Below are 14,152 nucleotides of genomic sequence, written 5' to 3'. Positions count from 1 at the left end.
TATTTTTGATGAAGAACAAACTAAAAGCAGATGAAATTAAATAACTTGAGAACCTAGACCATGTCCCTTGAATAACTGAAAATATCTAAAACAAATTGAATTCCATAGACCTCCTCTCTCACCTCCTCACTTCACCTGCAAATCTGCTGGGGTTGTCTATTGTGCCTGGTGCTCCCAATGCAGCCTCCTCTATATTGCTGAGATCCATCATAAATTGGGGGACCACTTCATCAACCACCTCTGCACCATCCACCACAAGCAGGACTTCCCAGTGGCCAAACATTTTAATTCCCGTTACCATTCCTATTCCAACATGTTTATCCTTGGCCTCCTTTTGTACCAAGTTGAGACCTTCCTCAGGGTGGAGGAGCAAAATCTTATATTCGATCGGGGTAACCTTCAACCTGATGGCATGAAAATTGATATCTCCTTCCGGTAAACAAATTTCCCCCCCTTTCTATTCACCACTCTGGCCTTTTACCTCTTCTCACCTGCCTACCATTTCCCCCTGGGTCCCCCTCCTCCTTCCCTTTCTCCTATGGTCCACTCTGCTCTCCTATAACATACCTTCTTCTCCAGCCCCTGAACTTTCCCAACCCCACCTTGCTTCGCCTATCACCATCTAGCTTGCTTCCTTCCCTCCCCTCCACCTTTTTATTCAGGCATCTTCCCGCTTCCTTCTCAGTCCTGAAGAAGGGTCTCAGCCCGAAACGCTGACCATCTATTCACTTCCATAGATGCTGCCTCATCTGCTGAGTTCTTCCAGCATTTTGTGTGTGTTGCAATGCAATTCCATTCTTTTTAAGACAGTACATGGAATAAGATGAAAATTCAGCTTGTAATTTCACTAATTTTAAATCTTTAATATTTTAATTGAATGGACTTCTTTTGAAAACAACTCAACATTTACAGTTGCTTCCAGAAAGCTCCATGTGGATCAAAGGCTGATCTGGAAGTCTTTAGGTTGATGGTATCACTCCAGATATACAATCTTAAATACCTCGGCTTAGGCAGTGCCACATTGTTAAAGAGACTCTTAAAGGATAGAAAGTCATCCTTTGGTTTAAACATTAAGATTCAAGGCTCCTAGATTGATTAGTGTCATTTCCAGTACAAAGGAGAATGAAATAATTGTTACTCTGGATCTGATGCAGTACAAAAAAAAGATAAAAAAAAACACAATAATAAAAATCACAATATATAAATACATAAAATTGTTTATGTACATAGATTGATTGTAATTGCATAAAGGGCACTAGGTACAGGTGTGTCCGTACATAAGGTGACTCTGACAGAAAATGGTAAAGGAGTTGTGGTGGGTGGGTTACTGGGTGGAGGCGTTGATCAGCCTCACTGGCTGGGGTAGGCAGGTCTTGGTAGGGATGCTACCTAACGGTTACAAGTGTCCATTGAACTTGCTCCTGGAACTCAGCTCCAGTGAAATCAATCAAAACCAAATTTCAGCAGTCAACTAGGCATTACTACATTGCACATTTAGCCCAAACTTCTGCCCAGAATTGTCAAGACTGACACAACGCAGCAACAAGTAGGCTGGAAAATCTGGTCGGTTCTGAGCCAGTTAATCACAGCCAAAATGGCAGTCAAGTCTCATATTCGGTCAGTACTGTATTCTGGCAACAGAACCACGAGGAAATAATTATTTTGCACGGTGAGTGTTAAGATCTGAAAAGTACTTCTAAGGGGTAGTTTGTAGAAGTAAAGTGCAAAATGGAGCTGACTAACTGAAAGGAAAGAATTTGCAGGGTTATGGGGAGAAAATGGAGGCTCTTGTTTGCTCATCCATAGAGCTAATAGAAACTCAGAAGACTGCGTGCACTTGCTCAAACCCAGAGGTCATGGGTTGAGGGTGAAAGGTGAAAAGTAAGGGAAACATGAGGAGAAAATTCTTCACTCAGAGGGTTATGAGAGTATGGAATGAGCTGACAGCACCAGTGGTGCATGCAAGCTCCATTTCAATGTTTAAGCAAAGCTTGGATAGGTACATGGATGGTAAGGGTATGGAGGGGTATGATCCCGGTGCAGGTCAATGGGATTAGGCAGTTGAAATGCTTTTGGCATTGACTAGATGGGCTGAAGGGCCTGTTTCTATGCTGTACTTCTCTATGACTCTCTAAAATCACCAAGAAGGCTAATCTGAAATCTGTGTTTCACTCACTGGAATAGGACTTGCACACACAATTTTCAGATTCAGAGTCACAGCTGAACCAATCACTCTAAGGGCAGGGTTTCCCAAATCTTTTTATCCCATGGACCCCTACCATTAAGCAAGGGGTCAGTGGTCCCCTGTTTGGGATCCCCTGATCTATGGTATACTTCAGCTCCTAAAAGTTATTAGGGGTGCAGTTGTAAATCACCATGACTGCAGATGTTAATTGCAGAACTATTGACTGTAGATGAAGATATCATGTAGGGATTATGATGTCCAGCATTGTTTTACAGTTGACATATGCCCGATCTCTATCTCACGTCCAAATAATAGTCATTATATTATGAGTGTGATCCCACTAGGCAGCTGGGACCTGCAACCATAAGTCAATAAGGGTCTTTTAGGGAAGCAGCAAAGGGAAGAAAAGAAGAACGAAATAATGGTTGGCACGAAAATGGTGCATGATAGGCTCAGCTTCTTGACTGTTAATTCTTTGGCACCTCTACCTCGCCTCCTTTTGCTTTTTCTTACCAAATACCCTGGACTATGTAGTTCTTCACTTTGATCACCCATGTAGCCACATTGGGCAGCACGGTAGGGTAGTGGTTAGCACAATGCTTTACAGTACCAGTGACCCGACCCGGGTTCAATTTCCCTTGCGTCTGAGAGGAGTTTGTACACTCTCGCTGGGACCCCGGGTGCTTCGGTTTCCTCCCACAGTCCAATTAGGTTAATTGGTCATTGTAAACTGTCCTGTGGTTAGACTAGGGGTAAACTAGGGGTAAACTGGGGGTTGCTGGGCAGTGCAGCTCAAAGAGCCTGTTCCATGTTGTATCTCAATAAATGCAAATACATACATTTCTGGAATACCAAATGGACCTCTTGTGCCCTTAACTCATTCATTTTGCTTTGGATCTATCATACATTTAGACATCATGCCTTTAAATTTGTCCTTTCTTTACTTCTTGTTTGCCTTGTTTCTAGAGCTTCCACGTCTGGTTTGCAGGTTCTGTTCCACCTGACTCTCGGACAACAGGTACTGGGTCAAGTCGACCATATTCTCTAAGGTTCTCATGATTACACTAGTGCATAAGGTTTGGGATGTGATATTGACATAATCTTCTTAATTGGTGCACTTGCATTGCTGTTCTAAGCAATTATCAGGTATCTTTAACATTTATACATAAATGACATCATAACGGATCCTCCCCATGTTGGTGGATGTAAATAAATTGAAGAAAGGGCCCTAATCCAGCTGAGGTTGAGATGGGCCGCCGAATGAATCATCAGCAGACAAAAACTTCCAGTTATAATATACCCGGAAAGTATCAATTCTCAAACAGATTCCTAATATTTGACCTGTTGACAGAATCACCAACTGGTCAATGTCTTACTGGTTTTCCAGACAAATCTTGTCTGCGACATTGTCTCAGAGACGGATCTTTATAGATTTAAGTCCCACACCAATCCAGAGACTTGCCCACGCACACACAAGGATGATTGAGTGCTGAACGTCAGAGGTGCCGTCATTTCAATGAGATGTTAAACAAAGTGTCTGTCTCCTTTCAATACTAGACTATAGAACTGCATTGAAATTATAGTCACTGAAGTCAAACCATTCAGTTCACTACACCCAGGGCACGTAATTTATGCCCCTTCCATAAACGTAGGCACTATTTCAAAAGAGGAACAGAACATTCCTTCACTTACTTCCAATATTTATCTCTTAACCAGCTAATCAATATTTGGTTTTTGTCACCAGTTAAGGCAATTTCTACATGGAAAGTGGTTGATATATTTTCTGCATTACATCGGCAGGGAATTTCAAAAGTACTTGAATCTACTGTATGTTAAGCTATTGCTATTCAAAGTGTAAGTCTTCGTTTTCTTGTTTGATTCTGAATAGATTTCTGGTGCTCACATATGGAGTAGCATCTTTGGTTAAAAGACTGAGGAGAAAACAGGGTAAAAGCAAAGCCCCGAACAAGCATGAAGCACAATGTAAGCATTTAAGGATGATAGAAGAGATCTGGTATGGACATGTATTGGGGAAAGCAGGATGGATTCCAGGGAGCCAATCATACCCTCAGACCCTTGATGAAGGACACCAGCCTGCAAGTCCTCAATTCCCCAACAGCTCTTGTGAAGACATCTTCACCACCAGCACCTGTTGATGAAAGAGATAGCAGTGGTGGTTAAGGGGATAAAGTTGTTCAATATAAAACCAGGAAGACTATGCCTAATAGGAATATGAGGGACTGTTATCTGATTCTAGCACCCAAGGCAATTGCTCCACCTGGTACCAATTATTTAGAAATTTCAATCTCAATTGCCTCCAGTCTTGGCATATATACTTGCTAGCTCAGTGCTCATTTCAGCAGCTGGTTGGTGTCCATCCTGAGAGTATGACTTTCATTTTAATACAACTCCATCTCAATCATAACACAGATGTTAAAGTAGTCACTGGAACATTTTTTGACATATATGTTTGTGTGTGTGTGTGAAAAATGGATGACAATATAGTGCTTGATATTGAGGGATATTGCAGAGGCTACCAGGAGACTAGCAGCATGCAGGCTCTTCAGATAAATTTTATCGATAACGCTGCTTGTACAATATGTGAACTCCTCCCATAAGGGAGCGGCTAACTGAGAGGCATAGGATTAACCCATTAACTACCACATCCCCCTTTCTTGAAAAAGAAATAAAAACTAAGTATGTACTTCTTGTCTATAGAACTGCATTGAAATTATAGTCACTGAAATCGAGCGATTCAGTTCACTTTACCCAGAGCACGTGATTTATACCCCTTACATAAACATAAATAGGAATTGTCAACATTACAACTTTCTCTTTGTTTTTAATTGTCTCCCACTCCCCTTGTATATAAAAAAAATGTTAACTTGGTTAGCCACCCTCAACATTATTTCTGTCTGGTACTTCAGATTATCTGCAAGATATGTGAACCTTGTTTTCATTTAGACCATAAGATCATAAGACATAGGAGCAGAATTAGGCTTGAGTCCGCTCCGCCATTCTATCATGGCTGATCCTTTTATCCATCTCCTCCTCAACCCAAGTTCTCGGCCTTCTCCCCGTAACCTTTGATGCCATGTCCAACCAAGAGCCTATCAATCTCTGCCTTAGATACACCCAACAACCTGGCCTCCACGTGGCAAGAAATTCCACAAATTCACCACCCTTTGGCTAAAGAAATTTATCCGCATCTCTGTTTTGAAAGGGCGCCCCTGTATCCTGAGGCTGTGTCCTCATGTCCTAGACTCTCCCACCATGGGAAACATCCTTTCCACATCTACTCTGTCTAGGCCTTTCAACATTCAAAAGGTCTCAATGATATCCCCCCTCATCCATCTGAATTCCAGTGAGTGCAAACCCAGAGCCATCAAACGTTCCTCATATGATAACCCTTTCATTCCTGGAATCATCCTTGTGAACCTCCTCTGGACTCTCTCCAATGCCAGTACATCTTTTCTAAGATGAGGGGCCCAAAACTGTTCATAATACTCAAGGTGAGGCCTTACCAGTGCCTTATAAAGCCTCAGCGTTACATCCTTGCTCTTGTATTTGCCAGGGGTTTGTGGAGAAATGGTACAAAATTCTTTTTAACCCTCAGCCAGTTTGTTTTCTTTCAGCATTTCTGAATTTATTTACCTGCTCTGGTTTTGGATGGAATTTAACAAAACCCATTACAGCTCATGTTATCAGGGACTGAGATACCAAACGTATGTTATTGTTTAAGTTGAAACACTAATTCTGTCACCAATATTACAAGTTTTACTCATCGTATCAAGAACTCCATATATAGTATTTTTTTCTTTGTGTTCAGAGTATGTCAATGTAATTCAAAGAAATATTTATCTCAACATTTAATGAGAATTTTGATCGAAACTTGAAATTACTCGATAAATTTAAACATGTTGCTAAATGACTAATAATTTGATGTACATTTACCTGCTAAATTAATCAGTATTATTTTCCTCATGTTTTAAGGGGGGGGGGTTCAGAAGGGAATACAGTTCTCCTCCAAGACTCAGAAAAATGACTAATGCCAGATTTTTTTTCAAGTTAAAGCTTATGATATTATATAGACCTTGAGAAAGTTATATCCCCAGTCCAGCTGTTGCTGCTCTGTGTCATCACATTCTCTGAAGTTCTCTCCCATATCATCTTCGGAAATGAGTTACCAGATGCTGACTGTCTTTCTGAACTCTTCATTAAGTGAAGCTCCCTCTGTCTTTTCATCAGTTCCTGTTCAGTTTTCGAAATTCTTCAGTCGAAAGCTGAATCATTTCTATTCAGATGGAGCAATGTAGAATGTACAACATTAAAAAAAAGATTGGTTGCCCCAGTCAATCCGTTCAAACTGTGCGTAATTCTGGTCGCACCATAACAGGAAGGTGTGGGGGCTTTGGAAAGGATACAGAAAGGGTTTGCCAAGACGTCCTGAAGAGGGGTCTCAGCCCGAAATGTCGACAGTGTATTCATTTCCATAGATGCTGCCTGACCTGCTGTGCTCCTCCAGCACTTTGTGTGTGTTAACAAGATGCTGCCTGGATTCGAGGCAATGAGCTATAAGGAGAAGTTGGACAATCTTTAGGTTGCTTCCTCTGAAGTGACAGAGGTTGAAGGGAGACCTGGTAGGGGTTTACAGGACGATGATTGGTGAAGGTGGGGTAAGACAGTCATAATCATGAGATGGAAATGTAAAGTACTAGACAGCAGACATTTAAGGTGAAGGCAGAGTTTAAAGGAGCATGGGTTATTCGAAGGATGGGCAGGAAAAGCAGACACAATAATGATGTTTAGGAGGATGTTAGACAGACACATGAATATTCAGAAAACAGAGGGATATGGATCATGTACAGGAATAAGAGATTAAGTTTAATTTGACATGTGTTCGACACAGGCATTGTGGGCTTAGCGTGTTACTGTGCTGTATTGTTAAGAGCACACATAGGATATCTCAGAGGAAGCACGGGTGCAGAGCAGGGTTACAAGTGTGTTTAAAGAAACTGGGTTTTAATCTCCCTATACCGACTACCTTGCCGGCAAACGTACGGTCTCTGGTGAATAAAATTGATGATCTCAGAGCCAGGATGCTGAATCAGAGGGACATTAGGACCGCGCGTGTCCTTGTTTCACAGAATCCTGGTTAACCCCTTCTGTACCGGATGCAGCGATTCAGATTGACGGGTTTACTATACACCGTCAGGATGGATCTATAGAGTCTCTCAAAAGCAGAGGTGGAGGAGTGTGCCTCATGATCAACTCTTCTTGGTGCACAAATATATTAGTTCTGTCCCAGTTCTGCTCACCAGACCTGGAATATCTAGCAGTAAAGTGCCATCCTTTTTACCTACCACGGGAATTTTCTGGAATCATTTTGGTAGCAGTTTACATTCCACTTCAGGCTGTCGTCAAACAGGCCTTGGATGATCTGAGCAATGGGACCAAAATGAACGAAACAGTGCAGCCCAATGCCTTCACTATCATTCTGGGAGATTTTAACCAGGCCAGTCTGAAAAACTCACTGAGCAATTACCATCAACAGATCACTTGCAATACCAGAGGAAACAACACACTGGACCATCGCTACACCACCATCAAGAATGCCTACCATGCTATTCCACACCCTCACTTCGGGAAGTCTGATCACCTGGCTGTACTTCTACTCCCTGAGCATATGCAGAGACTGAAGACTGCGGCACCAGTAGTGAGGACCAAGAAGGTTTGGACAAGGGAAGCACAGGAGCGCCTACAGGACTGCTTTGAATCGGTGGACTGGACTGTATTCAGGGATTCATCTTCAAACCTGGATGAGTTTGCTGCAGTTGCTACCAACTTCATTAAAACCTGTGTGGAAGAGTGTGTGTCCACAAAGACTTGCTGTACATTTCCAAACCAAAAGCTGTGGATGAACCAGGTGGTAAGTCATCTGCTGAAGACTAGATCTGTGGCATTCAAGTCTGGCAACCCAGGCCTGTACCAGAAAACCAGGTATGATTTATGGAGGACTATTTCAAGGGTGAAGAGACAATTTCGAACGAGGTTGGAGGTGACATCGGATGCACAGCAACTCTGGCAGGGTTTGCAAGACATTACTTCCTTCAAAACGAAACCCAATAGCATGAATGGCAATGATGCTTCACTAGCAGATGAACTCAATGCTTTCTATGCACACTTTGGAAGGGAGAACACAACTACAGCTGTGAGGATCTCTGCTGCACCTGATGACCCTGTGATCTCTGTCTCAGAGGCTGATGTTAGGCTGCCTTTAAAGAAAGTGAACCCTCGCAAGGCAGAAGGTCCTGATGGAGTACCTGGTAAGGCTCCGAAAACCTGTGCCAACCAACTAGTGGGAGTGTTCAAGGACATTTTCAACCTCTCACTGCTACGGACGGAAGTTCCCAATTGCTTCAAAAAGGCAACAATTACACCAATGCCTAAGAAAAATAATGTGAGCTGCCTTAATGACTGTCGCCCAGTAGCACTCACATCAACGGTGATGAAATGCTTTGAGAGGTTGGTCATGACTAGACTGAACTCCCGCCTCAGCAAGGACCTGGACCCATTGCAGTTTGCCTATCGCCACAATAGGTCAACAGCAGATGCAATCTCAATGGCTCTCCACACGGCTTTAGACACCTGGACAACACAAACACCTACATCGGGATGCTGTTCATTGACTACAGCTCAGCATTTAATACCATCATTCCCACAATCCTGATTGAGAAGGTGCAGAACCTGGGCCTCTGTACCTCCCTCTGCAATTGGATCCTCAGCTTCCTAACCGGAAGACCACAATCTGTGCAGATTTGTAATAACAGATCCTCCTCGCTGACGAGCAACATTGGCACACCTCAGGGATGTGTGCTTATCCCACTGCTCTATTCTCTATATACACATGACTGTGTGGCTGTACATAGCTCAAATACCATCTATAAATTTGCTGACCATACAACCATTGTTGGTAGAAACTCAGGTGGTGATAAGAGGGCAGCAGGAGTGACATATGCCAACTAGTGGAGATAGATAGATAGATATACTTTATTAATCCCGAAATTTGGTTTCGTTAATAAAGTGTATCTATCTATCTATCCATCTGTCTATCTATCTATCTATCTCCACTAGTTGGCATATCTCACTCCTGCTGCCACAGGAGTGCCGCAGCAACAACCTGGCACTCAACGTCAGTAAGATGAAAGAGCTGATTTTGGACTTCAGGAAGGGTAAGACGAAGGAACACATACCAACCCTCATAGAGGGATCAGAAGTGGAGAGAGTGAGCGGTTTCAAGTTCCTGGGTGTCAAGATCTCCGAGGATCTAACTTGGTCCCAAGATATCGATGTAGTTATAAAGAAGGCAAGACAACAGCTATACTTTATTAGGAGTTAGAAGAGATTTGGCATGTCAACAAATACACTCAAAAACCTCTAAAACCTCTATGAATGTATTGTGGAGAGCATTCTGACAGGCTGCATCACTGTCTGGTATGGAGCGGCTACTGCACAGGACCAAAAGAAGTTGCAGAGGGTTGTAAATCTAGGCAGCTCCATCTTGGGCACTAGCCTACAAAGGACTCAGGACATCTTCAGGGAGCGGTGTCTCAGAAGGGCAGTGTCCATTATTAAGGACCTCCAGCACCCAGGGCATGCCCTTTTCTCTCTGTTACCATCAGGGAGGAGGTACAGTGATTCAGGAACAGCTTCTTCCCTTCTGCCATCTGATTCCTAAATGGATATTGAACCCTTGTACTCTACCCCACTTTTTTTAATATACAGTATTTATGTTTTTGCACGTTTTTTAATCTATTTAATATACGTATACTGTAATTGATTTACTTATTTATTATTACTATTATTTTTATTTCATTTATCATTTTTTTCTGTATTATGTATTGCATTGAACTGCTGCTGCTAAGTTAACAAATTTCACGTCACATGCCGGTGATAATAAACCTGATTCTGATTCTGATTCTGAAAATGCATCTTTACTCCTTCCTGTGGTAACGTACCCCAAATTCTTAACACCCTTAGCCATTTATTTGATTATCGCATTTAAATGTTTCTAGTTTATTTTCACTGAGTTGTGTCATTTATTCTCTTTCATTCAGATTCATTTTGTTGTTTTGTTTGTTTTCCTGTGTGAGATAATTCTCCCCTATTTGGAACGAAAACTCCTAGACTGAATGTAACTTGGTATTGGTAGATTTGTTTTCCTTCTTATGCTTGCTTAACGTTCTTAGGTTGTCTTGAAAAAATAGGGATTGAGGAGCATTCTCAGGATTGGAAGGCGAATGTGTGTGAATTCTTGGGTTTAGCATTCTGCTTTCTTTTTATTACCCTAGTGTAATTATATAGGGCATGGTCTGTCAGGATGGCATGCAAAACAAAAAGTTCTCATTTTATCTCCGTACTGCACACCTGACAATAATAAATCAATACTAATATCACTGCATGTTAGTTACCACATGTTCTTGACAGATCAACAGCTTGTTCCATAGCAGATAGGCTCAGGCACCCAAGATAATTGGAAATGTGAGCAAACTTAGTGCACAGTATACATGAAACACAAGGGGGATAGAGGTAGACAAAGGGTGCTCACACCAGACACAAACCTGGTCACATTCACAATCTCATAACTTTTCCCATGCTTTTTTTTGCCTCAGCATCTCTACAGGCTCCCAACACTTCCAATATTCTTCACACCCTCTTTTCTCTTTGTGCTTCCTTTATACATACAGTGGATTCCAGTTAATTGGTCCATCAGTTAATTGGGGAAGCTACTTATTTTTAACCAACTCTTAAAGAACAAAAACCAGTCAAGAAAATGGCCAAGATTCCCTTCATTTATTTGGGTCATGCGCCGCTTAACTGGGGCAGGAGACGGTTGCCGAAAAGTTTCCAACTTGCGTTAGTCGTATGCGAGGCTGTTAAACGCTATTTAAAAACAGAGTGAACAACAGGAATTCTGCAGATGCTGGAAATTCAAGCAACACACATCAAAGTTGCTGGTGAACGCAGCATCTGTAGGAAGAGGTGCAGTCGACGTTTCAGGCCGAGACCCTTCATCAGGACTAACTGAAGGAAGAGTGAGTAAGGGATTTGAAAGTTGGAGGGGGAGGGGGAGATCCAAAATGATAGGAGAAGACAGTAGGGGGAGGGATGGAGCCAAGAGCTGGACAGGTGATTGGCAAAAGGGGATACGAGAGGATCATGGGACAGGAGGTCCGGGAAGAAAGACGTGGGGGGGGGGGGACCCAGAGGATGGGCAAGAGGTATATTCAGAGGGATAGAGGGAGAAAAAGGAGAGTGAGAGAAAGAATGTGTGCATAAAAATAAGTAACAGATGGGGTACGAGGGGGAGAGAAGTCGATGTTCACGCCATCAGGTTGGAGGCTACCCAGACGGAATATAAGGTGTTGTTCCTCCAACCTGAGTGTGGCTTCATCTTTACAGTGGAGGAGGCTGTGGATAGACATGTCAGAATGGGAATGGGATGTGGAATTAAAATGCGTGGCCACTGGGAGATCCTGCTTTCTCTGGCGGACAGAGCGTAGATGTTCAGCAAAGCGGTCATTAAAAACAGAGTGAGCAGTTTTTAAAATAGTGTTAGCTGTGTGTGTTTGTATTCAAAAAGCAGCAATTTTTGTCACTGGTAGCTGGCAAGGAATAAGCAGTAAGACAATTCAAAGACTGCTCACTGCCCTTTCAAGCTTTCAAGTGTGGAAATGCCAGAAATGGCAGGAAGTGAAAATAAAACGATTCCACTCCTTCAAATTAGGAACAAAGAGGAATTTGAAGGTATCGACATTCATTTTGAATGTTACAATGAAAATGAAGATTTGGAAGATGTAATCATTGAAAGCATTGTATGAAAACCTCCTACTCTCCTCCCCGCTTCAATCCCAGCTCTGATCGCTGCCATGTCTTCACCATTCCCACCGACCTTCCCCTCTCTGTGGTGAAGCATTTTGGCCACAGCAAGAACTGAACCTTTGCCCCCCCTTTAGCCGAACCTCAGTGAGTTCCACACCCACCACAGCACTGAGCTCGTCTTCCATCACTTCCTTCTCCAAACCCACTTCTTCGTCCCATGCCAATGACCTCTACTCCCATCTCCAACCCTTCTCCTCTTCTTGGACACCCACACTGGCTCTGTCTGCCCTGGATCTTTTCATCTCTAACTGCCAACATTAACTAGCTCGAGTCCAGCATTCCTCACTCCTCCTAGAAACTTACACATCTGAAAGCACTGCCTCCACTCTCTCTGCACCAATCCCAACTTTACTATCAAACCTACAAACAAAGGGGATGGTGTTGTAGTGAGACGGACTGATCTCTACCTTGCTCAGGCCAGGGCACCAACTCTCAGATACCTCCTAACTACCTTTTGAAGTGGATCCCACTTTAGACCATTAGAAAACTATCTCCAACATCATCACTGGCCTCATCAACACTGAACTCCCATTCACTGCCACCACACTCATAGTTCCCTTACCCCATACTGCTCATTTCTACCTCCTACTCGAGAACCACAAACCTGACTGTCCAGGTAAGCCCATTTTTACTTCCTGCTCCTGCTCCACTGAACTCGCATCCTCATACCTTGAGTCCATTCTATCACTTAAGTGAAAAAGTTTTAGGTACGTATTTATAGCCACGGGCCTACGATTTTTGCACAGTACCGTACTTGACAAAATCGAGCAGACAGTGAGTTTGTAAATCTGGTAGAAGCAAAGGATGTTGGGAATGGCAAGGGTGGAGCACCAGGCAAGGTGTGTAGATCAGGTGGCAGAAAAGGAGTACCCCAGGGGAAAGGTGAGGCAAGGGTGCTGACATACCCAGCCCTGAGACACCAGGCAAGGTCACTTGATTCCGAATAACTGGTTTATTGATCATTACAGAATGACTCTCTTGAGCTTCGCACTCCCTCCCCTCTCTCTTCCCCTTTTCCCAACCATGATTCCCCTCTTTCTGCGCCCTTCCCACTCTCAGTCCACAATAGAGACCCAAATCAGAATTAGGCTTATCATCACTCAATAGGTATGCCATGAATTTTGTGGGTTTTTTTTGTGGCAGCAGTACAGTGCAGTATATATAGTTACTACAGTATTTTGTAAACAACTTGGGCATCCTAGCTATATATATGTGCCTAAAACTTTTGCACAGTACTGTATGTGCCTTTGTTCAAAATTCTACCTCAGTGAAAACATCTTAACATCTATCCTGATCCCCTGAAGATCTGATAATTTTCAATAAGATCACCCATCTTTCTTCTGACTCCAGAGAATACAGATCCCTCTTCTTTAGCTGCTAGTGATAGGATAGCATCTCATCCCAGTATTAACCACGTGGACTCTTATGAAAAAGATCCTACTGAACAATTTAAAGATAAACAGGGGAGCGCTACCAAGTGTCCCACCTAATGCCTGCTTTTTAATGGTCAACAGCAATGGAAAAACTTCCATCTATCGAGTGGACGTCAAAAGTTATCTCTCACTCGAAACTTAGTAAAGGCCCATCTCATGTGTCGAGTTACAATCTAGCATTGCTATCTTTTGGTGCCGGTGAGCATAATTCTTCAAATCAGGACTTTTGAACTGGATCCTAGATCATGCATTGGACACGGTCGAAATACATGCATTCGAAGTTCCAGCACCTATCGCAATCATCAAAATTACACTTGTCTGCGTTAAATTCCATCTGCTATTTTTCAGCCCATTTTTTTTCCAGCTGGTCCAAATCACTTTGCAAGTTTTAGCAGCCTACACCCTCAATCTCAGTGCATTTTGGGAGGACAAAAAAGGATAAAACCAACATAGCAAAGGGTAGGGCACTGAGGTGTGTAGCAGAACAAAAGGACCAGAGAATACAGGTCCATAATTCCTTGAAAATGGCATCACGGGTAGATCGGTCACCTGCCTACAGGAAAGATTAGATTAGATTAGATTATGAGGACAC

The sequence above is a fragment of the Mobula birostris genome, chromosome 8 (genome assembly GCF_030028105.1).
Source record: "Mobula birostris isolate sMobBir1 chromosome 8, sMobBir1.hap1, whole genome shotgun sequence".
Classification (NCBI taxonomy): Eukaryota; Metazoa; Chordata; class Chondrichthyes; order Myliobatiformes; family Myliobatidae; genus Mobula; species Mobula birostris.
Note: the sequence above shows the minus strand (reverse complement) of the source record.